The 27,985-nt window shown below is 41.6% G+C and overlaps 2 long non-coding RNA genes across 4 annotated transcripts in view; one reads left to right on the plus strand and one right to left on the minus strand.

The window, feature by feature from the left end:
• LOC102546831 (uncharacterized) overlaps positions 1-27,985 on the minus strand; it is a 118,327-nt gene that overhangs the window by 40,349 nt on the left and 49,993 nt on the right. The gene's annotated exons all lie outside the window — the stretch shown is intronic.
• Positions 17,238-26,513, plus strand: LOC108349492 (uncharacterized). Of its 3 annotated transcripts, XR_005497243.2 has the most exons (4): positions 17,251-17,569; positions 18,018-18,054; positions 23,138-23,290; positions 23,687-26,513. It is a non-coding gene; the product is annotated as an uncharacterized LOC108349492 (long non-coding RNA). The 3 variants fall into 3 exon arrangements; XR_010062776.1 differs by lacking the exon at positions 23,138-23,290 and having other exon boundaries at positions 17,252-17,569; XR_010062775.1 differs by lacking the exons at positions 23,138-23,290; positions 23,687-26,513 and having other exon boundaries at positions 17,238-17,569; positions 18,018-21,430.

Raw genomic sequence — 27,985 nt, forward strand, 5'->3', positions numbered from 1 at the left:
GAGATAAGACAACCGCAGGAGGCCATTAACTTCAAAGAAGACTTCCTGCTGCAAGTAACATCTAATTGGAGTTGGGCTCTAGAATCTGAAGTACAATAGCAGACAAACAAAAAGCTATCAGAACAGTTGACGGGAGAGGATTATCCTGCCTTCAGATGTTGGGGAATCTAGAAGGTGGCTATGACCCAGAAGAAGAGTCATGAAGGGGGTCAGGGTAAGAGGACTTTATTTGAAGGGAACAGAGAACACATGATACTTTAAGCCTTAAAACATTTTTAGGTGGAATTATGTTTAAAATTAGATTAGTATATCAAGAAACAGTTTTGGACTACTTTCAAAGAAAATTCAGGTTTTTTAATATTTCTTAATTTCCTCCACCTCCTCCTCTTTGGATTCCTCCTCCTCTTCCTCCCTTTACTTTTCATTTAGTGCTGGGAATTGAACCTGGGGCCTCACACATGCTAGGCAAGTGCCCTTTCAGTGAGCTCTATCCACAACCCTTTCAGGATTATAGCCTGCGACTTACTATTTTTCTCTACTTGGTAAAAATGGTTTCCTGTTTGTCTACTTTACTCTATGGTCCCATTTCCATCAAACTTCACAATTTTAACGGATCTCATACACTTTCCAAATTCACCAGAGGGCCAGTATTCACCAAAGACCTTATCAGACCTTTCCCCATGCATTTTAAAATAATACAAACACTAAGGATGGAAGCCCTACTATCTTGGTGCTTTCTGCGTATGGTGGCTTTGACCATATGCTTTTCATAATGTTACAAAATTCTGGAACAAGGAATTAATTGGAGTTTTGTTTATTGTCTTTTCAGTCATGTCTCTTGGTGTCACATTTTCCTTCATTGGTTAAACTATTGAATGGCAAAACCGAAACCCTTTTATTACCCCCTTGGGGAACTAGAATGGTATGACATAATCCTTCTACAGGTTCCAACAGAGGCCATAACACCTGCTTCACACAGCATCCTTCATCCCTAAGAGTTTGTATTCAAATTCCGGTTCTCTCGTGTTTGTACATAAGAGAGAAATCTCATGTAAAAAGAGCGAGGAGGCCGAAGGGGAAGAAGTGGAAACACTAGAAGGGGAAGCAAGAGGTCAGAAAAAGACAAACGGAGAAGAGCTCATGACAGAAAACAGTCAGGAAGAGACAGCCAAGGACCTTGAACACCTTCTCAGATAGGTTCCAAGGCTTTCTACAATCCTGAAAATATTAACATTTGTTTCATTGCCAAGTTGACCACATTTCATAATGATCAAGTACTTCCAGGAGCCTAAATGCATTGCTTTTTTTAAGTCACTCAGTTCAATTCCAACCACAGTTTCAAATACACTGGTATATACCCATTGGCTTAGGCTGAGAGCCAGTCATTCCCTTGAAGAACTAGATCTATGCCTACACTGGCTCATCATTATACAAATAAAAAAAAAGGACACAAACGAATTCAGTGTATACTCTGTATCTACGGAAAGTGTTAGGGGAAAAATTCTAATGTTATAATATCTAATGTTACATAGTTAATCGAAAGTAGCAGGAAGTTCAACTCCCATGCCCCATCCTGTAGATTCAACCTGCTTCCTTGCTATATCATGGTGGCATATTAATTTAAACAAAGTCATCTTTACTCATAAAACTCTTTATGTCTTTTCTTGATAACAGGTGTTTCTTTTTTTCCTCTTTAAAAAAATGGGGGGGGGGACCTGTTAGTTTGGGAGCCATTTGTTGTATTTCGGTGTGATTTTTTTCATAGAAGGTATTAATAAGCTTCCTTTTGCTAATAGTACTATGTGTTATTGCTTCTCGGCCTTTTGGCTAAGATCAAGTGTAGTACTATGTGTCCACACCTGAATATGTGCTGCACACAGTAGAGAATCCATTAGCCTCTACTGGGGAGCTATCAAATATTTACTTAAAAAACACTTTTTATCTGGATTAGCGCTCCAGCTCATGCTTTCAACAGATCTGAATCTAAGCAAGCAAGGGGGTGGTAGGCAGAAGTTATTGCACACGCAACCAATATCCAGCACTGCATTTGCCTTGATTGAGTTCTTCCAGCCCCTCTAAGATGTTCTTGTGGGACCCTGAACAATGTATGAGCTCTGCCAATGCTCTCAGCAGCACAGCAGTGGCTTTCAAATGGAGTCACTCAGTGAAACCCAAGCATAACAATGGGAAATGGTGGATCCAGTCTCCAGCTGGTGTTCTCAAATCCTTTTCCCAAGGCTGGCATCTTTCCCACCTCATTTCATTAAATCTTTCGACGGATTCCAAATACTTCAGGGTTCAACAGTTTCATGGTGAGCATTGACAAACACATGCTACTTTCTGCAGGGGATTTGTGCATATGAAGGACCAGGAGCTCAAAGATTTCTGCAACTCAGACAACATCTCGTAAGTCTTGCTTTCCTATAACAACCAAGAACCACAATAGCATTGGCCACCATCCTGTGACACAATAAGAGAGTAATGGATGTTATGGAATTGTTGAGTGTACAGGGCCAAAACAGGAAGCTAGACATGGAAACTCATGATTTTATAAGTGAGAGGAGATTTCTTAAGAACTAAAGTGATTTGCCCAATATTAAGTCAACATATAGTGACCTGCCTGTATTGTATTTCTTACACGTTGAGGTGTAGGAGTACAGAGGTCATATTTAAGGCATCTGCCACAACATAGCCACGTTGTAGCACAATATCTAACACTCGGTGCAAACAAAAATTACTTAAGGATTGAATTCCGAATCCAACTCAGATTTTGCCTTGTTTTGTTTGCTTTCTGTTCAGTTTATACAGTTAGAAATGGGATCGTAGTAGGGAAGAAAACAGATGAAATCAGCAGCAGTCACAGGGGGACGCGCTATGATGTTAATATAAAAAGGATGAAGTTGGCTAGAAATACCAAAAACATAAACCGAAAACAGTATCAAGGCAAACGTGTCTAACCCCAAAGGTTGCCTCTTTAAAGTTAATACATCTTTTAGAAAGTCATGTTAGTTGATGGTAATGGTCACAGATATCCAGACACAAGCGGCTGGGATACTCTTGTCCCTACCATGACAGTCGTACCATGACATGTGGGCTGCAGGAACAACTCAGTATAAAGTTCTTACCCATGTCCTCTTTCCTGGAGCTTTTGGCATTGGCTCTGAAAGCCAGTCGCACAGAAAAGACTTTGAATCAAATTGTTGGGACCCTCTCTGCTGTCCTTCAGAGCGTTGTTTATAGCCAATACCACTGTAGGCTGTATAGGAGACAGTTGAAGTTAAAGCCTCTCTCATGAGCTTTCTTGAGTGTCACATGTACTCTGTCAATCCTGGCCCTAGCACTACATGGCTTTGACGCTGTGGATGTGCCATTGATGGCTCTCCCCACTCCTACCCCTTTGCAATGTTGAGCAGTTAATTCCGGGACCTTATGCAATCTCAGCAAGTGTTCTGAGTACAAACCTAGACTGTGGTTGTTTGAGATAGGCTCTTATCATGTAGCGACTTTGGCCTTGAACCTACTATGCTGATCAGGCTGGCCTTGAACTCTTGAGTCTCCTGCCTTCCCCTCCTTAAATCTGGGCCATATAAATAATTTTATGGCCCATAATAATCTTTTCTGTGCTTAGATGATTCAGCCACTTACAAACTAGACTACCTCAAATGTCTATTTCTGGCTCAGTATCTTTCCTGCCTTTCATTCTAAGACCTGCCGAATACATGTCTCAAAGGCTCAAATTTAAGCCAAATGTCAAAGCAAAATTTCCTAATCTCAAGTGAGCATAGAAAATCCTTATTGTTAGTGGATTCGGCATGTAGATTTTACTACTCACTGAAGTTGATTTGCTGATACACATACACACACACACACACACACACACACACACACACACACTCGAGTTCTTTTGCAGCCATTCACGGACACACAGAGGAACAAGAGGAATTTGGTAAGTTTTGTTTGGGTACAAGCCACAGTACCACAGGATGTGACACTAGTGCTCATGAATCAACAATACACATAAGGTGTCATCAAACAGAAGCTCGCATAAGACAGAAACTCAGAGGAACCTGACTTGCATTTCTCCTAGGAGCTATTTCACATTCCCTAATTCAGAGGCAACTTTGTAGAAATAACTGCTATTGTAGACCAACTGTAATTGGTTTTCATTCCTGATTAAACCCCCACCAGTTTCTAGGAGCTTACCTGGTATCCTAGAAGGTATCCCAGCCATCTCCTACCCATCCCACAATTTCACACCCAGTCTGTCCTCAAACTAAATAAACAAACACTCCCTCCTCTCTCCATTTTTACCACCCTGATCAGTTCTCAACCATTTGACACTAAAATAACTCCCCACTGTTCTCCATAGTTCCCTCTTGTCCCTCCGGGTTCATCTTCTGCCTCCGGTGAAAGGCTGATGCCCCTGCCTTTCTAACTTTCCCTTGGTTATCTCACCTCGTCTGAACCCACACCTAAAGCTCGGAAATCCCCTGGATGGTGGCTATGGAAGCTCTGGGCTTTTGTCAAACTTCCAACCCCTCCTCCTTTGCAAATGTGCATCTCCCTGTCTACTCTGAGTTTTCTTACATTTTTAGGTTAATGAATACCTAGTCTGTGTTCTCAAACACAAGTAAACCATACCACCAAAATGAAGCTTCCCTGATTAAGGCAGAAAGAGACAGGGGCTCCTTGTTCATTTACCTGGTACATGATTTTCTAGTTTCACTGATCCTGTTCAGCAGTAATTTTATATTTTCCCCTTATCTTTGCCTTACTAGACTAAGCTCCTTCAAGATAAGGGTGCTGTTTTGTTCTCGCAATAAGTTTTCAGTATGGCTTAGAGTATGTTATTCAATAAATGACAGTGGAAAGATCAAGTGAATGAATGAATGAACAAATGAATGAAATCATTCCTTCAGATATCAAGCTGACTTATTTCCTGAATCTTATATTAGTCTCATCTTTGGTCTTAGCTCAATACCTGCTTAAAGTTATTATAATTTAGAGGCTCACAGAGGACCAGAGGGGACACTTTATCACCAAGCTTCAGCTATCATAAAGGCAAACGAATCAGGATTTTTGTAGACTTTTTGTCAATGAGGCAAATGCTTTGGGTTTTTTGTTTTGTTTTGGTTTGGTTTTCGGGTTGTTTTTGGTTTTTGTTGTTGTTGGTGGTGGTGGTGGTGGTTTAGGGGGGGTCACATCAGTCTTCGTTTATTTTGATTTTTGTTTCTGTGTTTTTGTAGGGATGTTTCTTAGGGGTTTTGTTGTTGCTATTTTGTTTGTTGTTTTGTTTTTGGCTGCTTGTTTGTTTTTGTTTTGTTTCTGTTTTTAAGAGAGAGAAAACAAAAACAAAAAGTTAGGTGAGGAGGGAAGCAGAAACTGGAGGAGGGAGAAAACATGTTCAAAAGGTTTTTCAGTTAAAAACAAGTTTATTAACAAAACAAAACAAACAAACAAACAAACAAAACCAGGAAAACATTTTCTTTCCTTCCCAACCTTGGTTTCGCCATGAAAACTCTCCTGTGCTCCTGTTCCTTTTCCCCAGTCTATGGAATATATCTTTCTTTTGAGGTACAAACATTACCTTCTCTGAAGACCTTTCCAGCTCTCTCCCACATCCACCCCAGCCTCCGACATCTCTGCCTCTGTGTTCCATAAGGTACCTTTCTACAGCTGCAACCCTTCAATATGGTTTCTCATGTTGTGACACCCCCACCCCGAACCATAACATTATTTCACTCCTCCTTCATAACTGTAATTTTGCTACTGTTATGAATTGTAATGTAGTGTGATTGTAATCTGATATGTGACACCCCCCCCCCAAGTGGTCACGACCCACAGTCTGAGAACTGCGGCCTTGTGGATGTAGTTATCCCTCACTGTCTCCTGTCCCACCCCCTGTTCTATCGCCCAAGCAATGATGAAGAGTTTTGAGAACCGGTAACAGTCGCAGCTGGCAGATGGTAGATGGGTAACAGACTTGCTGAGTAGACAGTATGAGCAGTATGAAGTAGGTGTTATAATAGCATGGGAACAGCAGAACATGAGTAAGGACTGTCCTCTGGAATCCAGATGTCCAGGATAGAATCCTGATCTGGTCACTTTCTGTCTGGGAAACCTACGTCACTCAGCATCTTCGCGCCTCGGCCTCCTTGTCTATAAAATAGAACCCATGTCGATACAGGCCTTGAAGGTCCTTGTCATGAACTTCAAGCAAAGTAGCTAGAGAGATGGCTCAGTGGATAAGGTACTTGCTGCACAATCGTGAAGTCCTGTGTTTGGATTTCGGCATTCATATCAAAAGCCGGGCATGGCAATGCACGCTTAGGACTGCAGCAGCAGCAGCAGGGAGGAGTAAGGAGCAGCCCAGAGCCCACTGGCCAGCCAGACTTACTGTGTTGGCGAGCTCCAGTTTTAGTTGGAGACTGGGTCTCAAAATATAAGGTGGACAACTGAGGATGATGCAGGATTGTCAACCCCTGGTCTCCACAGGGAAATGAACACATACACGTGTGTCTACGCATAAACACGCACATACAGACATATGCAATGACTAAAAGACCGGGCAAATGAGGCTCTAATAAAGTGCAAGAGACTGTCCCACATTACTTCTTCAACACAGTCATCTTGGAAAGGATTAGCTTGAGGATCTACGTGGATTCCAGAAGCAAGTCATTTACATATAACCTGTATGGCATTTGCATATAAGCTGTGTAGAACCTCCCCACGCCTTCTGAGTCATCCTGGTTGCTTACAAAAACCTCAAACAACATAGAGAGTATGTAAATAGTTGCTATTCTATACTATTCGGGGTTTGGTGACAAGGAAAACAGACTGTGTACGTTCAGTACAAGTACAATTTTCCTTTCAAATACTTCAACCTGAGATTGGTTGAATCCATGAATATATAACCTGCATCCAAGAGGGCTATTTTTCATACTTATTATATCAGTAATAAAATTAGTGGGCTGGAGAATAAATCATTGTAGGTCACCGAATGATAGGTTTAGGGACACGGTTACTATAATGACAGAGGTGAATAAGAATAATAGGTAAGCACTGAGAGCAAGAGATGATGAGACAGACTGTTTTGGCCAGGGAGCAAAAATGTGTAGAAACTTCTAGAACACAGTGATTCGGAATATAAGGCTTGATATGGAGAGACAGAAATACAAAACAGCAGGGTGTGTTCTAGAACAGAGGCTAAGAGTACACTGGCATATTCAAGCCAGCTAGAGCTCAAAAGGGAACAACATGGCCTGGAAAGGACTTCAGGCATGTGGCAAACTTGGGGGTGTGGGGACAGGATGGGTTCCTCAAGGGAAGCTCACCACAGGAAGCTGAATCTAGAAAGGAAACGATGACAAAGTATCTAGAGTGAATAAACTGTGAGAGTTTGACCTAGAAAAGTACCCTCATATATTGGCTTTTCCCAACTCTTCTTGGCCGTGTTTTCTGAGCACATCTTTGCCCTTGATGAAGGCAAGTTGTGTAACATGACTGCTATTGGGGCTGACTTCTCCACCAGGCATACGGAACTCGATACTCGGGTATCACTATGTTTCGGGGGGGGAATTCATGGCAGCATTTTTGTATTAATTTCTGTTAAAACCAGGAAGAAGACTTAATCAATATGGGTAGGTAAGCACAAATCCAACCCAGCTTGTATGGATAAACCTGGGATCCAGTGAGCAAAGACATGACCTTGGAATGAAGTAGAGAAAGCCAGAGCTCTAGGACCCTAGATTTGTGAAGGAAATCTGTCTTCCAAGGACAAAGAAGTTCCTGTCCCCTCACCCTTCCAAGCAACAATGCAACTCATAAAATAGCTGGTGCATACTCCCGTTCATTCCACCAAGGGCCTTATGGAACACCGAAGACACAAATACTTAAAGAAAAAACTGTGCTGTTATTGTTGTCGCTATTGTCGTGCATGCACACGATGAACATAAAAGTCTAAGGCCAGCTTTGTGGAGTGAGTGTTATTTTTTGCCTTTATGGCCCTTCCAAGGATGGAGCTTAGGTCGCCGTGCTTGGAAGATGAACGTCTTTACCAACTGAGCCATCTCACCGGCCCCACCCCAAAATGTTGGCCTTCACGTATGTACCATTTAACAAGTCCTGCCTGTTTCCAGTCCAGCATCTGGCCCACTGAGGATGCTTGCAAAGGTTTAAAGACATACGGTATCCATTCCCACTGCGTTTTTAGCTCTCAAATCACAATTGCAAGAGGATGGAATTTCTGGGCCCGCATTCAATAACTCACGCATCTATCTTTATGGAATATTAAGATCAATGGAGGATAACTCTAGTCACTGGAATCTTTTAAGGAGGGTAAAACAGAAAAGGAGACAGTTCTTCCTCTTGCTTGGCAGTAAGCACAGCTCCTTGGGGTTTATAAATACACTTTATCAAATCCCTCTGCACAAGTAATCTTGAGTGGCAACCCCCCCCCACCAGCCATGCACCATGAGAGAAAGAATAAATGAATATCTAACAGGCCCCACACAATACCCACAAGATAATCGGCATTCTGAAAGTGTCTGAAGATATCATGTATGATAGACACCAGAGAGTGGTCCTGCACACATTACTCCTGAATTACTGGTTTTTAGAAAAGCACGGTCAACACAAACAGATCACAGAGCGAAGCAACAGATAAATTAAAAAACAAACAAAAACGAAACAAAACAAAACAAAAAACCCAGGGTCAGCATGATTAGTAGATGCCAGGAATGATACTCCTCTGTCCCTTCTGATTTATGCAAGACACCGTGGCTGGCTTCTTTGTTTTTCAGTCCTTATATGTCTTGACTCCAGTTATTCTCTGCCAATGGCCACACTGTTTACTGAAGGCTGGTTTGTTGTTGAAGGAAGAAGGACCGAACAAGGAGTCCAACATCAGAAGCCCCATCCCCAAGCCCTTTACTCTTCCAGTGTCCTTAGGCAGGAAAGACTGCCTAGGGGGAGATCTCACCAAGTCACCTTGCAGAGGCCTGGCAATCAGAAGGGGACACTGAAGGAACCTCCCAATGATAGCCACAATGAAAATGACAATTCTGATCCGAGAACACCCAGCAAAGCTAAGCTAGGAGAGTGATCTTGTGAACAAAATCTGCTTTAATAGCCACGTTAAGTGTTATGCATTGCCGCCTGTTATGAATTGGTTGTAATTTTCTCCTGACAGTGTCTGAATTAAACTAGTTAGTACACAGAATAATAATAATAATAACAATAACAATAATAACAAATGCCACAAAGCGGAATGCAAACCCAGTGTCTGAAGGTTAATGATTGCTCATGAAAGCCACAGAAATAAATTATCTGCCTAGGGACACTGTCACATGATCAGCACAAAAGCTGTAACAGCCAAAAAAATGTTTATGTAGAGGGGGGGAAAAAAAAAACACTGTCAGCGTCACAGCACCCTTCCCCCCACAGCTAAATTCGAGTCCTGAGCCAGCCAGCTGCTCCTGACTGCTTACATTAAACTAATTTGTGCTGCTACACTGCAGCTGCTTAATTTTTACACTGAACTTTATCACCAATAAGTGTTACAATAACAAGCGGTATGGTGGTATCTGAAGAAATATCCATCAACCCTCAAACAAGGACGGCCTCGCAAGCAAGCGTGGATGGCAGAAACACAAAACTCAAAGAGGAGGGAAAAGAGAAGAAGAAAGAAAGAAAGGAAAGGAGAAAATTACCCCCACACTGCCTCTTTAAAGGAGGGGGAGGGGCGAACTTTTAGTGGGGAAAGGCTTCAAAACGAGGCTTTGTTCGCAAGGCCTTTTTTTTTTTTTTTTTTTCCTTGCTGAAGGGCTGACTGAAAAGGTTAGCTAGCAGGGGAAGAGTTAAGAAGTAAGCTGGGCCTGCGCTGGGAGGGGGCGATTTGCAAGGTGAGAGCTTTTAGAAGAGAGAAGGCAATTTCCTCATAACAATGCAGTCCACTCTCTGTAGCCCAGTGTCCTCCAAACATCTTGCGACCCCAAACTGCAGCTTGGGCGCTAATTCCCGACTTGCTCCCTTCAGCCAGCCTTCATTGGCGATTACAGTATTAGCCACCCCACCCCACCCCCAGCCTCCATGTTTTCCTGTTATTTTCCTAGTCCAGTGGAAATACACAAACTCTTCTTTGGACACAGAAAATAGACACTGCCCTGGGCTGTTGTAAATTCCGCGCAAACACACAGGCCTTGTTTTTGCTACATTTTGGAATTTGGCTCAGACCATGTGTCAGGCACTTATCTATACCCAGAACTACAATTGATACCTAATACCTTAAAAAATAAATAAATAAAATTGAGTGAGAGATTTTTTTTTTTAAGTATTCGAGATGCCCTGAAACTTTTCCATTATTAATTAATCTGAAAGCCAGTCGAGGTATCTGCTTACACACTCTCCGGTTTACTGCCGAGAACAATTCAGCTGTACCCTGTTCAGTGATACAAACAGGGTTCCTTTGAATGCTGTAAAGAACACCCGTGTCGGCTATTTACAACATTTTTTAGATTCTGTGGTTTTGAGAATTAAGGTTCAAAGTGAGTGTTACTAAGGTTGAGTAATACAGTAGTTTTTTCCTCCACGAAGATACCCTAAATGTTTAAAAGGCGTGTTTACACTTAACTCATTTTCACAGGGAAAGGAGGGAGGGCGAGGGAGGAGAATTCAGACCCACCCTCGTGTTTTTCTCCTCACTGCCTTCAAACCTGGTCCCAGCCCAGGTCCCAGAAGTATTTTCTTTATTTGGACAACTGGTAAATCACCCAAGGGGTGGATGTGAGCGGGCAGGGCCCTGCTTCCAGCTCCACGGTGGGAGGGTGGATCTGTTTTTCAGAGCTATCCCCAGTTCGGTCCCTGGGGGAGTAGAGAGAGCCACAGTCCCTAGACTTCATCGGGAGTTTTCTTCCAGGTGCCAAGTGGGTCACTGTTGAGCAAGGCCAGCTTTTCCCTTTGCATGAAGCCTTCTGAGCTGCTGAAGGCTTTAAGACTGCTGGGAACTCTGACAGGAGGCATCCTCAGGCCTGCTGGCGGGGCAGGGTGTAACCCGGATGCGAGCCACTTCTGAAAAGGCACCTAAGCCTAGGCAGGCAGGAGAGGGAGGGCTCAACGGGAGAGCAGCCAAGGGAAGGATCTCGGAGAGGCACCTTGCTTTTTTTTTTTTTTTTTTTTATTGCGCAGCTCTGCTTGGCCGGCTTTGAGCAGAGTAACAGAACTTCTCAAGGTTTGAAGCCAGACGGCCTGTCAAAACTTAAGTTGTGAAATTAAGACTCGATCTGACAGGGTTTGACAGGCTATGTGAGTTTATCTTCTCAGATCTGGACTAAACTGGTTTGACTGGCCACTTGAAGGCTGGTGACGGAGGAAAGGCACACCATGGCAGAAGGCAGGCGTGAAACGCCAGGGTCAGCGTCTCAGGGAAGTTCTGTGCACACCACTGGGCACACACGCATGTGCTCCAGAGAAGTAGTTACCTATACTCTTTCCTCTCAGCATGCTCAAGGTGACAGAGAGGACCACAATCTCACTGGGCAGAGCGGCTTAAACCGGCTACTTCCCGGAAAAGCTCTAGAAACAAATCCTTCTTGACAAACGCTTTTCAAGAGCAAGGTTAACAGAGAGTTGACTGCCAGTCCTGACCTAGGACCACAAGCCAGGAAAGTGGTGGCCACGGTAGGCTTCTTCCATAGTGAGGTGCTCTGTTCTCAGACTCCGGTGTCTTGTCTCTGAACTCGCCTCGAAGGAGCTTCGCTCTTTCGCTACAAGTCACGCATTTCTGGCTGCTGGTTGCTGGAGAGGTGGAAACGGTTAATGAGGTGTGCTGTGAGGTATGGTATAATTTCCAGTTCACAGCTTTAACACTCATAGTCATAAGCCTGATGCATATCATTCTTCACAGGGCTCAAGTGTAGGAAGTGATATATAGGACTAAAGAGCTCAAATGTTGTTTTCCACTTTTGTCTAAATATTTTAGCAGAAGGCAAACGCATATCTACCATCTCAGCGTTTCTCTTAACAAACCAATAGCAGGCGATTTATCTAAAGTTGAGACGCCATTACTATTAATAGCTTTTATATCAATAAGTTATAAAATACTATTCCTACTAAGATCTTAAATGACAGTGTGGATCAAAAGAAATAATAAGGTTAGTTAGATGACACCTACCCAAGCCTAATGACCTGAGAAGGCGAGACCTGACTCCCTCAAATTGCCCTCTGACCTCCATAAACAAACTGTGGTATACCTTCTCCACAATAATAATAATAATAATAATAATAATAATAATAATTTTAATTAAAATTGCTAAATAATATATATGAAGTGTTTCTGAAAACTGTGGGGTGAGTGTTAAATATAAATAATAATAATTTTGTTATTACATTAGTCTACAAATTTGAAAACTGATTTATTATTTTCCTTGTAATTTAGAAATATATATATTGAAAATACATAAATATATTCAATATATATATAAATATATTGAATATATAAAAATATAAGTATATAGAGTATGTATATATTGAATATATAGAAATATAAGTATATATATATATATACATATATTCAATGAACTCTTTTAAGTAAAAGTCATGCCATGAGTTCTCACTCAAACAGAAGGCATTATGTTTGTTGAGTATGTACTGAGGGGCTATTCTGATAACATGTGACTTAACAAAATGACACTTCTGTGCTCAAAATATGTGTCCCTGATATTATAAAGCCACCCCCTGCTCTCAAACGCCGAGAGACGTGACAACATAGCAAGAAGCCAGTTTCTCTGTAATCCCTCAGTTGGCATGTGTTTCCAGATACCGAATCCAAGTGCTGAGTGACAGGGATAATCTGGATGGAGCTACCATAGGTAGAGCCAATGTCTCCATTAGACACACCTAGCACTGTGCTTGGAGCCATAGTATCTTTGTGTGTGTGTGTGTGTGTGTGTGTGTGTGTGTGTGTGTGTGCCCATAAATACATTTTCACTGCTTTTAAAATCAAAAGAGGAACTTTTGAATTGAAAAATAATATTTAATACTGGTAATATATTCAACACAGTGTCAACACAATCGGAAGATACAACTTTTTTTTTTTTTTTCCGGAGCTGGGGACCGAACCCAGGGCCTTGCGCTTGCTAGTCAAGCGCTCTACCACTGAGCTAAATCCCCAACCCCATAAGATACAACTTTTTAGAAATTTTTGTTAATGGAGGAAGATGTGTCTGCCTTAGTTTCGCATTGCTGCTGTAACGAGTTAGCACAAATTTGGCTTATTATAGGCTAGTCAGAAGTCCGGGCCTTGTGGGGCCAAGGGAAAGATGCTGACAAGGTTGCATTTTCTTTGTTTCTTTTTATTAAATTTATTTATTCACTTTACATTTCAGTATCAGCCCTCCCTTGTCTCTCAGTAACCCCCACACAAAGACTCTCCCCCATTCCACGCCCTTCTCCTTTGCAAAGGGGATCCCCCTTCTTGGCGTTATTCCCCCACATGGCCACCCCCACCTCAAAATTCAGGATACTCATGCTATCATTTACAGACCCAAAGAAGCCAAATAACAAGGAGGGCCCAAGGGAGGATGCTTGAATCTTTCTCAGGAGGGGAAACACAAAACAGATATATCAGAGGGAAGGAGGGAACTGGGCTGGAGAGAAGATGGGGAGAAGAGAGGGGTGGGGAGTCAGGATCAGATGTAGAGAAAGCAGGGGACAGAGAAGGAAACAGACATTTTCTTCCATGGGGCAGAAGTGAGGATTTCTCAGCCTACAGAGGTGCAGTTGCACAAGTGGCTTCCCTCAGTGCCCTCTGTCCTCTTCCTAAGCTAGTGTGTCTTTGTTGGAGTCAGAGGGAAGCCCTGCTTGTGTGCCCTGTGGTAGGGCCATAATAACATGCTCACAGTACTGACCCCACAGCTCACGCACTCTGGAGTAAGTGTTTGAACCTCCTGTTCAGGGTCACTGACAAACAGAACAGGACCGTTCCTTTCTTAGGTTTCTTACTCCAAAGCTGAGTCTCTTGAGTTCATAGCAGTAGGGTGAACTAGAGGTGACCATTAAGAAACCAGTAGCTACATTTTTACCATTGAAATTAAAACTGCAGGAAGACCGCGGAGAGCCGCTATGTCTGGCCCTGTAACAGGCTGGGGAAAGCTGTTTGTGAGGGAGTCAAGACCGCTGAGCAGGAGGAGCCTGCAGTTTCATTGGTTACTCGGGGAATCTTCCCTAATACAATACCATGTGCTTTATTCAAACCTCCACACTTTTCCATTCCAAACATGGCTACCAGGGCTGGTGAGACAGCTCAGCGGGTAAGTATGTGTAAGCATGGTGACCAGTGTTTAGATCCCTTGAACCTACGTGGAAGCCAAGTGCTACCCACCGTTCATGCTTGTGGCCCCCCAGGGCAGCTTGACAGAAACAAGGAATCTCGGGGGCTCACCAGCCACCCAGAATGGTTGAAAATGCGAGGTCTGGGTACATTAAAAGACCCTGTCTTTTATGTAGCAGAGGATGGCCTTGCTGGATACCAATGGAAGGAGAAGCCCTTGGTCCTGCCAAGGCCGGACCCACCCCACCCCCCCACCCCCGTGTAGGGGAATGTGGGGGTGGGGGTGGGGTGGGGAGGGGAGGGGAACACCCTTATAGAAGAAGGGGAGGATGATGGGATAGGGGGCTTATGTACTGGAAACCGGGAAAGGAAATAACATTTGAAATGTAAATTTTAAAAATATCTAATAAAAATGCATAAAATAAAATAAACAAAAATAAAAATAAAAAAACGTAAGGTAAAGAGTAATAGAAGACATTTGATACTACTTCTGTCTTACACACACACACAAATACACACACATACACACATACACACACACACACACACACACACACACACACACACACACACGTGCACTGGGCAACCTCCAGATATGTCTAAGTTCATGGATAGTTCACATTTTACTCAATATTTGGTATATCAAGATCGATTGAGGTCCACAACTTAAACTATACAATATAGTCTGGGACATTTGTAACTCTAATTTATTACTTAAATTCCACATTAACCTATTCCTCTGTATTATCATCTATAAAATGGGTATAACAAAAATAAACCAGGTTGGGAAGTTATTTATGGGAATTAGCTGCCAACAAAATTATATGGCATTTTCTATGTATAAAATCCCAAGTAATTTGAGAAATAAAAAAAATAACATATGAGGGTTAGAGAGTCCAGGCTCTTGTAAAGGACCAAGACTTGATTCTCAGCACCCAGACAGCAGTTCATAATCATCTGTAACTTGAGTCTAACGAACACCAACACCCTCTTCTGACCTTTGAAAGCCCCAGGAACATATGGTAAACAGATGCACATGTACGCAAACACTCATACATGTAAAATAAATAAATCTAAAATTAAAAAAAAAAAAAACATTTCCCAGTCACATCCTGGGAATTCCCACGAAACTCTGAAGAAGTACAAATTTTCCAAAGAGAAAGTGAACCAAAGAGAAAGACAGAAACGTTGCTCGATCTGAATTCATCAACTAAATTTTTACCACATTATATCTGATAGCCTCCATCTCTGCCATTATTGCCTATTATTTTTCTTGCCATCTTGACGCAAATACGGTAGAAAATCATTTTCAAGACAGGCTTACCGAACACAGAATGAGTTATCTGGGTAAAGACTTGATTTTCAAAATATTTGCCAAGAGAAATTCTTAGAAGGTTTTCTCACTGCCGCTTGACCAGTCTGGTTGTGATTGGCTCATTGGTTTTGGGTACTGAGACTGGAACCCAGGGCTTTGCGCAAGCCCCACCCAAATAGTGCCCCTGAGTTTCACCTCCATTCCCAATGGAGACTGGGATTCCTCGCTTCGGGAATGCTGTCCTCCTCAGCGAATTAATGGCATATGTAGCTGTGGAGGTAGAGTAGCTTAATATAGAAGAGAAAGTCAATGATAATGCTGTAAACACATAGGAAGTTTCTAATTTAACACAGTTCAGGTGGGGAGGGGTGAGTTAAAATGGGGAACAAAGTTAGAGTCGAATCAGGAAGGTCGGGTATTAAATAGGATTTCTGCGGAAAGACTATGTAATGAAACTCGGGGGGAAAACAGCTTAAGAGAAGCTGGAGTAATGACATCCTGAACAGTGTTTGGCCACAAACAGTAGAAATGTCTCCCTTTGTAATGTCTTCCACCCCATCGCTACAAACGGGATAGGGGCCAGTGCAAACTCTCAACGACAGAGGACTATATCTGAATCTTAAGAGCAGAGAAGAGAAACCATTGTGTGCAGTCTTACTTTATTCCAAAGTTATCTTTTTGATGTTCCCTAGACTTTTTTTTTTCATCTTGCCACTGTCCTTGCTCAACCGTGCTTGGAAGCTACAGTGTTTCAGACAGGAGTTCACTCGTCTCTTACACTAGCACAGCATTTCCACATTCGAGCGAGACCTAGTCTACTCTTTTCCTTTCTATCCCACCTTATACACACACACACTCACACACACACACACACACACACACACACACACACACACACATCACTCTCTGACCTCTGTCTACATAGCACCCTCCTTCAATTTTGTTTTATTTTATTATTGTTGTTTTATTATTATTTTGGGCTTGTGTGTTGCTGTTTGTTTGTTTGTTTGTTTGTTTGAAGATAGGATTTCCCCGTGTAGTATTGGCTGTCCCAGAACTTGCTCTATAGACTAGAATGGCCTCAAATTCAGAGATCCTCCACCTTCTGCCTCCCTGGTGTTGGAATTAACGATGAGCAATTATTGAATGTTTCCAGTACCATACAAATCCCCGTGCCCTAGAAAGGTTTCCTACATTTCACATGGTTGATTCTGCAAAATAAAATGCTGGTAGCCACAGAGGAGACAGCAGGAAAATGGCAAAGAGAAGAAAGAACTTTGCCTCGGCTAGTATTTGAGATGAGAATAAATCTAAAGGAATTTTGGTGTCTTTGACACTCAACATGTTATCCAAGAACCCACAATGTAGCTAGGATCTTATCAGAAATGCAGAATCTCCATATCCACATTGTAATGGCGCCACTGGATCAAAATGTACATTTTATCCCAAAATCTCCAATTTGTTGGCATGCACATTAAATATAGGGACACGCTTTACTTTCTCAGTTCCTACCACCAGCAATGGAAGACGGTTGTCACTAAGTGCAGTATGAACTTAAGCAACAATGGGAAGGAACCTCAACTCTGGCCTTGCTTGGATTCTAAGAACTGTTCGGCTGAGTGACCATGGTGACAGTGGTGTCAGCCTGCACACTTTTTCCAGCAGAGTAAAAGGACTATGCATCTAACAGATGCATTTGGAAACAAAGACCTAAGACCACAAAATCATCTACATATTCGGGTATTTCATTTGTGAAGGGTGTTTCATCGTTCACTGTTTACTGTTTCGGCAGGTCCTACTCGTAGAGACAGGTACTGGGGAGGATTCTGTTGCCACTCCATAGGTATTTCCGTCCAAGTCAAAAGGAATTTCTAAAGCTTTTGTGGTGTTTGGCAAAGGTGATGAACATTCTTCTTTTCCTTTTCATGGTAAGTCTGTGGCCAGAGTGGCTGGAAAAGATGGTTCAGCCGTGCAGAGTACGTAATTCTTTTGCAAGGGCCCAAGTTCAGTGTCCAGCATCTGAGTCTGGTGGCTCACAATAGTGTAATTCCCTCTAAAGGGGATCCGACACCTTCTTCTGACTTCCCCAGGCACCTGGGGTTGGGGATTTAGCTCAGTGGTAGAGCGCTTGCCTACCAAGTGCAAGGCCCTGGGTTCGGTCCCCAGCTCCGAAAAAAAAAGGAAAAAGCTGGACTGGAAGACATTAAAGACACACACAAACACACATAGATACACACAGACACACACACAGACAGACACACACACACACACACATACACATCTTACAGATACCTGTGTTTTCAGTCAGGATAAGATGTCCCTCTCCACTGAAAATGAAGGGTGATATATTTGTAACCCTTGTATTTTGTCTTGTAGGTGGCTTTATCAGAAAGTGCCTCCTAGGACATAGAAGGTATGGAAAGTAACAAGTGAAATATCTGGGGATTCATGCAAAATCACCATTATAAACAAGAGTGTTGCCCTGTGGGGGAAAAAAAATCAACCTGAAGGAGGTCCACTGCCCGGGAAGAATATAGAAAGAGACTGAGAGGCAAGTGTGGTAAGGCCCACCAAGTGTTCTAGGGATGATATTGTCCACTAAAGACTTCAACATTTCCACTTCCAGTCCTATTGGAAATCCCACTTAGGATCGAGATGGCCGCAGAAGGCAAGAGCTTAGCCGTTACTACTGATGCTACTGTCAAGCCCGTTCCTAGGAGTTTGGACATTTTAAGACACTGTAACCTGAGGCTGAGACATAACTAATTTATCTGAATCCTGCTGTTCAGATCCTACCTTGCAAGATAAACTATGATTTCCCTCTCTTTAAAGCCCTTTTGCAGTAAGAAAGAATTGGGTATAAGGGCTCCCCTTTCTGATTTTCAGTGCCGTAACTTCTCAGTCAGTGAGTTCGCTTTCTTAACTTGTACATCAATCTTAAAAACTAGGCTCATGTGAGTGTCCCCCGAGAAAGGGACACTTCCTCAAGAAGCTGAAAAATCAGCTTCCTAGAGGCTAGTGGACAGGGAGAAACAGTGATAAATTAATCGAGGTCCAAATGACTACTGCATGAAGCTTACAGTAACCGCATTATTATTAAAACGGGATTACAATTAATCCCCAAAGCCAGCAGTTCATGGAACTTTTCGGACTCTTTAGAAACACTACCTCATAATGTGCTGGGTATATCAAAGGAGGAGAACAGCAAAAATCATTAATGGGAAACTTTCAGAAAGCATTCCTGTCTTTCTCCCCTGTGCATAGCACTGTGGAAAATTCTGGGAAATACTTTGAGAAAATAATCAGGAACCTAAAATGCAATGAGTTAGCTCTGAGGGCGATGGAGCATGCATATGGCCAAGTCTTCCTGGGGGTTCATTAAAGTTTTGTTTGTTTGTTTGGTTGGTTGGTTGGTTTTGTTTTCCCAAACAGAGTTTGTCTGTGTAGATCTGGTTTTACTGGAACTCACTCTGTAGACCAGGAAGGCCTTGAACTCAGGATCTGCCTTCATCTGCCCCCTGAGTGCTTAGGATTAAAGGCACCACTACTGGGCTCATGAAAGTTTTTCAAGCACGTTTTTTAAAACAATTTTCTTTTCTTTTTTTTTTTTTTTTTTTTTTTTTTTTTGGTGTGTGTTTAAATTGAAAGTTGAAGGGAAAGAAGAATTTTGATTAGCAAGACAAAATGGCCGAATCCGTAGATCGATTAAAATGATCAATGGTAGTAAAAGAGAAACCTGTGCCCATTAAAAGATGGGGTGAGAAGTACGCCTGTGGCCTTTCCTGCTAAATGGTGACCAGCATTGTGAGTGAGCATCTCATCAGAAGTTCTCGAGTGCTATCTGACTCCAATTCCTATTTCCATATGGCTGGGTCACAAATCATTAAAGAACAGGGGGTGAGCGTGAGGGATCTTAAGAACTCGATTATAAGCTTTGTCATGGGCAAGCACAGGTCCAAGAACTTGAGGATGGAGAAATGTTTCCTGTTCAGTTCATCTCGACGGGCAGAGTAGGACATGGATGTATCTAGTGAGTTCACCACTACTGCCAAAAACTGAGCTAAACTAAGGCAAGAGCTGTACCAGTCAGAGGGACCAGCTGAGGGACATTTTTCTGGACGCAGACAGGATGAGGACTGACAACCAGTTGAGCGGAAGAGGAGAAAGCTTTGACTTCCACTTGAAAATGTAGCTGGAAGGCCCTGCCGTACGCATGTCTCTTAGAGACATTAGACTGAAGGGCTTTGTGTCCCAGTCTAGAGTAGTATCTAACAGAAGAGGTGCATTTGAACCTGAGCTGAAGGGAGATTTATAATAACATCAGATCTGGCCGCTACCAAGATGGAGACTAACTGATGCGGTCTACAAAGGAGGCTGAGAGAAGTGAAAACAGAGTTATGGTTGCTGTTTTTTCCTCTGTCCTCCTCTCCTCCCTGATCCCCCATAAGGGTTTCAGAGCTGTGCTATTACCGGTATTAGTAAAGTGCATGTTCCGGGCTTCAGAATTTATTTTTCAACACGCCCAATTGTCTTGAGAATCCATCTGCCTAGACCCCATTCTGGTCCTTCCTTGGGCTCGATGATTGCCTATGGATTTGACTATAAATTGCATACTAATGACTTCTGATGGTTGCTGTTACCCAAGCTAAGAATTACGTCCATTCTACAAAATCACTATGCAGGGCCTATGTTTAATGAAAGGAACCAAAGGATATGTAATCCCTTGATAATTTATTTCTGTGGTACTGAACATTGAACCTAAGACATCGTGTATGTAAGTACGTGTTCTACCACTGAGCTAAATCTCCAGCCCTGTCCTGGTAATGCCCATCACTACAGCCCAACAGTGGCAGGCATTCTTGGGGAAGAAGAAAAAGAAACTCTGTCCCGATCTTCCCTCGGCGTTACCAAATGGAAAGGTACTCCTCCTACGTACCTGCCCCAACAAAAGGCCGGTTAAAACCAGCACCTAGTATTAGGTCGTCTGTTGTTGACTTTAAAGTAATGTAACAGAGCTCAGGAAGAGAGGAGAAGGAAGTGGAGAGGATTGTTATATATAAACAAACTAGGCATGAATTGATCATTGTTCACAGCTCTCGGAGTTACCTGTGTATACACTTTAGATTTCTGTAATAAAAAGTTTACTCTTTTAAAATACCAGAAATTATGATCAAGGATCATACCTACATTCCTGTTCTGCATAAATTCCATTTCTAAGGACAGGACATGACACAGAGTAAATAACAATTTTTACCTTTGGATTTGCCAATAGTCTCAAGTTATCGCTCTTCGCTTAAGGCATTTTTATCATTCCAATTAATCCGACATCATTCAACACATTCATTAACATTATACTTACTACATCTTCCAAATCATAATTAATAGAAACAAGACCGAGTATTTTACGGTAGTATAAATCACTGGGAAAGCCTTCTCAATTATATAGTTGATGAAAAGCAATAAATGATAATAATCCTGCAAATTCATCTCACGATACTCGTCTACAGACCTCTTAAAGTTCATTTGTCTCCCGCAAATCCCTGCATAGCACACGGAAAATGCCTCTAGTATTTCAGAAGCCAATACTGAAAAGAGAAAGCCAAGTGACATTTATGCCTAATTTGGCATCTAATTTATTGAGAGGGAGACATTTTTCACAAGATATTTTACAAATACTACAGCCTGAAGTCATCAACTCATTTCACCATTTAAAAACAAATCAGAAAAAAGATATTTTTCAAGGACGTTATTTTTCTTTTTGTACAAATAAAAAAAGTTCCTAAACCTCAAGTGGGCAGAGAAATAAATGCGTTTGGTTTTGATGCCATTTTACTAAAATAATACATAAACAAAGAGTCAATCGCAGGGTTCAGTAGTTAAGATCCTATACTGCTCTTCCAGAAGACCCAGATGCCACAACTCAAATTGGGCAATTTATGACAACCTATAACTCATGTCCATGATGTCCAACATCTCTGGTCTATTTGGGTACCTGCAATCACATGCTTACATGTACATATCAACACAGAGATATATACAAATAATAAAATAATGAAAAAAATCCTAAAGAAAACGTCACCCGGTGACATAAAAGGGATACCTGAATTCAAAAGAGTTGAGAAATAATTGATGTGTTTTAATCCATGCTAATCTTCTTACCCAAATACACCTGAACAAAGGTATATAAACTTATTATAGGTATGCTTAAAGTACTTCAAATGAAATTTATTGCATGAATAAAATATACTATTTCTTCTATTATAACCTTAGTCTTAGTCATCTGCCTATTCATTCTCAAAACTACTATGCATTCTTCTGGCTTATGCTGTACAGCAAAGGGCACACTGTGCAAACTACAATTCCCAGGATCCTTTTCAGATTTAGGTTTGGTCAATGGCAGGTACTAAAGTGGGTAGAGTTATTCCAGGAGGAGACTGTATTTCTCCATTTCTATTTCGGTTAATTTTCCTTCTGAGGCCTGTTTTTGGGCAAGGGCTCCACTCTTTGCATTCCTGGAACCCTCTCATCATGCCTGGAGACTTCAACTAACTCCCACCCTAGCAGAGGCCAAAGGGCTCTCATAACTACATATTCTTTATTCCTCCAGTTTCAAGAATGGTGGAGTCTTCCAGGAGTTGCTAAGATGTGGGTTCTTCCCTTCCCCTCTCTAGCCTTTAACCTTTTCTAATGTCTACACAATTATTTACTTCTGTATGTGCTTACTGAAATCTATTGCATGAAGTCTGCTCTTGTAACTAAACTCTATGTGTTAGAAAGCCCTTTTGTATGTTGTCATAATTTTTCTCTTATAGTATCATTGTTTACTCTTTAGAATTAATTCTTTCTTAATGTGTGCAGGTATTTTCGGCAACTCCATTATTTCACTAAGCACTGACTGGAAGAAAAACATTTCCAGTATTTGGAAGGAATTTTTAATTTCAAACATTGGTCTCAATCCTGTTTTGTTTTGCCTAGATTGTTGGCAATGCCATATTAATCTTAGTTCATGGATACAGTGCTAAAAATTGAATTAAAATGCGAAAGTTTCCTGAAGAAAAACCATTGCAGTGTATAAAACACTAAATACGCTCACTGAAATGAGCACAGGCTATCAACAGATTCACATGTTTGTATTCAGCATGTTAATACATACATTCACTCTCTGAGTAATAGCTGTGCTCCAAAAGTTCAAGGTAAAGCAAATTGACTTTTAAATTTTATTAAATGTTATAGATAGAAGGGATTATAACACAGAAGTCCACCATTCCACTAACTCCGCCTCTGATTTGAGACAGGCAGGCTAATCTTATCCCGAGAGGTGAGTACTGTTAACTCACAGGGTGTATTCCTGACATCTGTCAGTGCATATATATTATACCTTTACCTGGTTCAACTAGTATTTCAGAACATGTGCAGCGGGCAGACTTTCCAGGCATTGGAAACAGAGCAGGTGAGAAAAGAGACCCAATGGTTAGATGACACTTATGTTTTAACAGTAGAGACAAGGATAGAATGCTCAACAGAGAAATACACAGTAAGCTGGCGGAGATAGAAGCTGAGAAGGAAAACGCCACAAAGCTTTCCAGATGCAGAGTTCCTGAAAGTCCCTACCAGCAATGGCTCAGAGCACACAGCTCACAGGTCACGAGGTAGCTTCCTTTAGTCACTAATGTGTCAGTGTTGGGAATCCACCTGCCTTGGTTTCTTGGGTGGGAAATGGTCTAGATAATCCCCTGGGATTCCTTTCTGGTCTGATATTTTGTTGCCAACAACTAAGAAATTAACCATGTCATTAAGACCTCTGTAGTTTTTGTTTGCTTGTTTGTTTGTTTTGTTTTGTTGTTTGTTTTTTTCAAGATGGGGGTTTTGTTGTCTAGCCTTGGCTGTCTAGGATCTCATTCTGTAGACCAGAATGGCCTGGAACTCAAGGACCTCTGTTTTTTAGATGTTTGTTTAAAAGGAAAACTTTGTGAAATTCTGACATTTTTATGATCCAGCTCTTGTATTTTCTTTCCACTCAAGTCGCCTCTTTCCTCTGTCCCCAGCTCGCCAGCCACATAAATGACTGACATGGATTAATACAAACACTCAGCGTCAGAGTAAGTCAATAGTGTGCTTATCCCAGAGAAGTTACGCAAATAGTCTGACAGTTTGACTGCGTCCTTCCCAGATGTGCAGAGCACCTGACACACCCAGAAATTCCTGAAAAAGGAAAAACAAAGATCCAGACACATTACAACCTGGTCCCAAATATGTGTGCAGGGACCCTGAGCCAGGGCAATTGGCTCCAGACTGCCTTTCACCTCACACGGACCCCATCACTAAAGCATGCCCCAAATCAGATTCCATAAAACACTACCTCACAAAGATTGTGAATCTGAGGCATGCAACTACGTCAGCGAGGCGTGCAACTACGTCAGCAGAGAGCAAATGTAGAAATGCACGAGAATTAAAACTGTGAGGCAAGAGGTGGGGCGTGTACCAAGGACCAAAGCCTTGCTGTGGCGAAGATCAATGGGGAGAGTTGCACCATGGGAAAAAAAGCAGGCAGATTAAATGTCCCAAGAACAGCTTCTTCTGAGACATGGTTACCAGGTCTCCTGCAAGCCTTCTTGAAATGAAACATCACTGTTCCCCAAAGCCAGGAACTTTCTGGAATGCAGAGGCAGGAAGACCTCTAAGAGTTTGAGACCAGCCTGGATCACATAATGAGTTCTGGCCAGGATTACAAAGACCACATCAAAAAACAAAACAAAACAATGTAGGAACTTTCTAGCCTGGGACCCTAGAAACTTTTTGGGCCACTCTTATGTGCCCAGAGTTCAGGCTTACTTAAAAAGTGGGCTAAGGAGATGCCCAGCAGGTAAAAGGGTTGCCAAGCAAGCGAGAAAATCTGAGATTGGATTCTCCAGAACCCGTGTAAATAAATGCCCAGTGGGCCAAACAGCTTACCTTTAATTAATTCCAGTCTCAGAAGCCAGAACCCGGGAATCCCAGGAGCAAGCTGGCTAACTGGCTATTTCAGTGAGCTCTGAGTTTGACTGAGAGACCCTGCCTCAAAGTTGAAAGAGCAATCAAGAAAAACGCCTCACATCAACCCCAGGCCACATGTACAAGTAACATGCAAGCACGCATGTGCACAGTACACAAATACACATGGGGGGGGGGTAGCCCTTAATTGAAGCCACCTGACAGAATTAAAACTGCAGTTAAGAAGATTTCCCAACAGCTATAAAACAAGCTGACCCGGTGAGGCTAGTTATCTATCCACAGCACACTCCGAAGGCCTAACAGATGCTGCTCAATCTAAAAAAATATAAATTGTACGGGACATTAAAACTCTGTGAGAGGAAAGGGAATGCGTGCTTCTACTTGGGATACAACTTTAAAGAGTTTACAAGAGGAATTACATCATTATCTTGCACTGTGGACTCTGGACCTACAGGGTGAGGTTCCCTTCCCAACCCTCCAGCTTCAAAGCAGTTCAACTCTGGCTAGAACCCTTCCTTCCTCAGTTGTGTGATGATTAACTGAGTTAATGAGGGTAAATGCTTATGGCCTCACTAATAGTCATAGCTTGTTGTAAAGGAAGGGATGAACTTTACTACAGGCGCAAGTGCTGAGGTTCATGAGAAGACAGCGATTTCAATTATACGTTCACACCTTCACTTGCACTGGAGTCTTACGGCATAATGGCTCCCCAACAAGACTGGAAAGCTCTAGGAAGTCGGGGAGCACCTCTTGTTTTTCATTTCATGATCTCCCTTAAAATGTCACAGCTCCGAGCAGACTCCCAATCACTGTTAAATTAATAAAAAGGGGAATCGAAGTCCACGCCTATACTCTACCATAAACATTCCCTTTGCTGTACATTCAACTCATCCTGTGGTACTATTTTTACTCCGACTTCTCCCACACGGACTCAGTTTGCCTCGATGCTTCCTCTATCTCATCACAGCTTTACTCAGGAATATGCAAAAGGATTCAAACTTTCTGAGACCATATCCCTGCTTGATAAACATTTCTCTCCCTTAGAAGCTGATTCTTTAAATGTATACAATTTTCCACATCTACTCCCTGTTCAAGATTCTTCCAGAAACAGTGGTGGGAAACCCTGAGTCATCCCTAGTTTCTTCTTGGACCCCACCGATGGGCTCTGAATCTGTTGTAACTGACTTACTACAACCTCTGTGCACACTTGGAATTCCTCGGGGCAGCCTTAGATCTCTCATTGCTCTATTCTTTGCCTTGATTCTCTAAGACTCCAACTATCCTTTCTCTGGCCTGGGCCACAGATGTCTTCCGCATCAGTACCATCTGTGATCCTGATGGAAATGATAGTTGAAATTTGTTGCATCTGCTGTAGGACCCGTCTTTGTAGTAGGAGTAATGAAATTTGGGTCTCCAAGCAATCCATCTTTGGGCAGATAACCCTAACTAACCTACAATTACAACCCGAAAGACAGACACACCTGGGAGAGACAAAAGAAAGTGAAGCTAATTCTTTTTTGATGGGGAAAAAGAAAATCACAATTTTGAAGAAAAAAAAAATCAACTCCAAAAACTATAATCTAAGTTGATAGAAAAGAAAATTTGCATTCTGTTGGTTGGCTTGCACCATGGCATGAGAAGAATGTCCGATAAGAGAGAAGTGCAGTGTTTTGTAGAAGGTCTTGGAGGAGGTCTCTGTTGGCCTGTTACTTGACTTGTTTGGGGACATACAAAGGAAAGAAGCACAAAGGTGACTTCAGTTAAAGAAATCTAGACGCATCAACTATGTTCATTTTCCAAAATTACATTAGGATGATAATTCTTTCACTGGTTCAAAATTGAAAATGTTTAATGTAGATAATAAATGTGTACATTTTTAAAGATTTTTGAATCATCTCTTCTGTTTTGCTTAAATGAGTCGTTGAAAGGTTTCAAATGACCCGAACATTAGAAATCATCAGGGATAACCAAAAATGTTTGTGAGATTCTACTGACCTTTTAATCGTGGAAGATAAGAAATCTTTAGCCCTGGAAGAAAACTTAATCCTCTTTTACCTTATTTGGTACCATTTACTTCTCACATAAGAATGCAGCTATCTCTCTGTGGCCACACTGGTCAGTCTGAGCAGTTGGAGGACAGGCCCATCCCCCATAGTCTACTCATGCCCTGGGAGCCACCTACTCTGCTTTCAATACAGGAGACAGCTCACCCTTCGAATCAAAGGGGTTTGGGGGTGTGTGTGTTAGCAGTTGTGATTGTTTGATTCTGAGTTCCAAGGGGTCAAATGCGGAATCTCATGCACCCCAGACATGTACTCCACCACTCAGATATAGCCTCAACTTTTCGAAAGTCAACTAACCAAAGACCCTCCAGAACAGATCTCTCCAGAACATTATTAATGGCAAATGATTTTAACAACAACAAAATTAAAAAAAAAAAAAAACTAAAGAATTGCAAAATAACGATACAAGGGAAAATTATGTGGGTTAAGTAAGCCTTCAAAGATTACTTAATAAGACACTCCCAGGATTGTTTCACATAAAATCCTCAATCTAAAGAAGTACAAACAAAAATAAAAATTATACGCGGCTAACAGAGAATGTGTTACGAGTCTTACTCACCCTGTTTCTTGAACCACCTTACATAGCTGTAAAGCAGGGTTAAAATTTCATTTGTGAGGGTTTGCCAGCATGATTTGTACAAGACGTCCATGTATGGAAAGGAGCATTAGGCTGACTAGATTCAAATCTAGGCATATTGTTTCCTAAGATACACATTAGGCAACCTGCTTTACCTCACAGTGACTCAATTTCTTTATATAAATAAAAGGTGCATACTAGGTCTATACCTCAAAGGATTGTTGTAAAAGTTAAAAACATAACAAAAAAATTCTTAGAACTTCTGGCTACATCTTAAGTACTCAACAAATATTCAATTGCCACTAGTAGTGCCTTTGTAACCATTGTTAGACTAACAAGTTTCAGTACATAGATCTATGGATTATGAATCCTTCAGAAGGCGGTGTGAGATGTCACAAAACTGTCTTAAGAAGATTACAGTACATTAAAAGTAAAAAATAAAAATGTATGTCCAAATCAAAATATAAATGACATTATAATGTTTAATTAGGTTAAATAGAAACATGTGAATGAATGTTCTACAGTCAATGTTTATAATCACTCTACTATACCCCAACTACGACCAGTAAATTATGCTTATGTTGGTACCTTTATTCTGGGCATACACATGTTTTGTGGCAGGTGGCTATAAAATTTCAAGAAACTCTCAACCCAAAGAACATTTTTTTTAAAGAAACTATTGATTACAAAGTATGAAAAAGAATACTTATCTA

The sequence above is a fragment of the Rattus norvegicus genome, chromosome 1, assembly GCF_036323735.1.
Source record: "Rattus norvegicus strain BN/NHsdMcwi chromosome 1, GRCr8, whole genome shotgun sequence".
Classification (NCBI taxonomy): domain Eukaryota; kingdom Metazoa; phylum Chordata; class Mammalia; order Rodentia; family Muridae; genus Rattus; species Rattus norvegicus.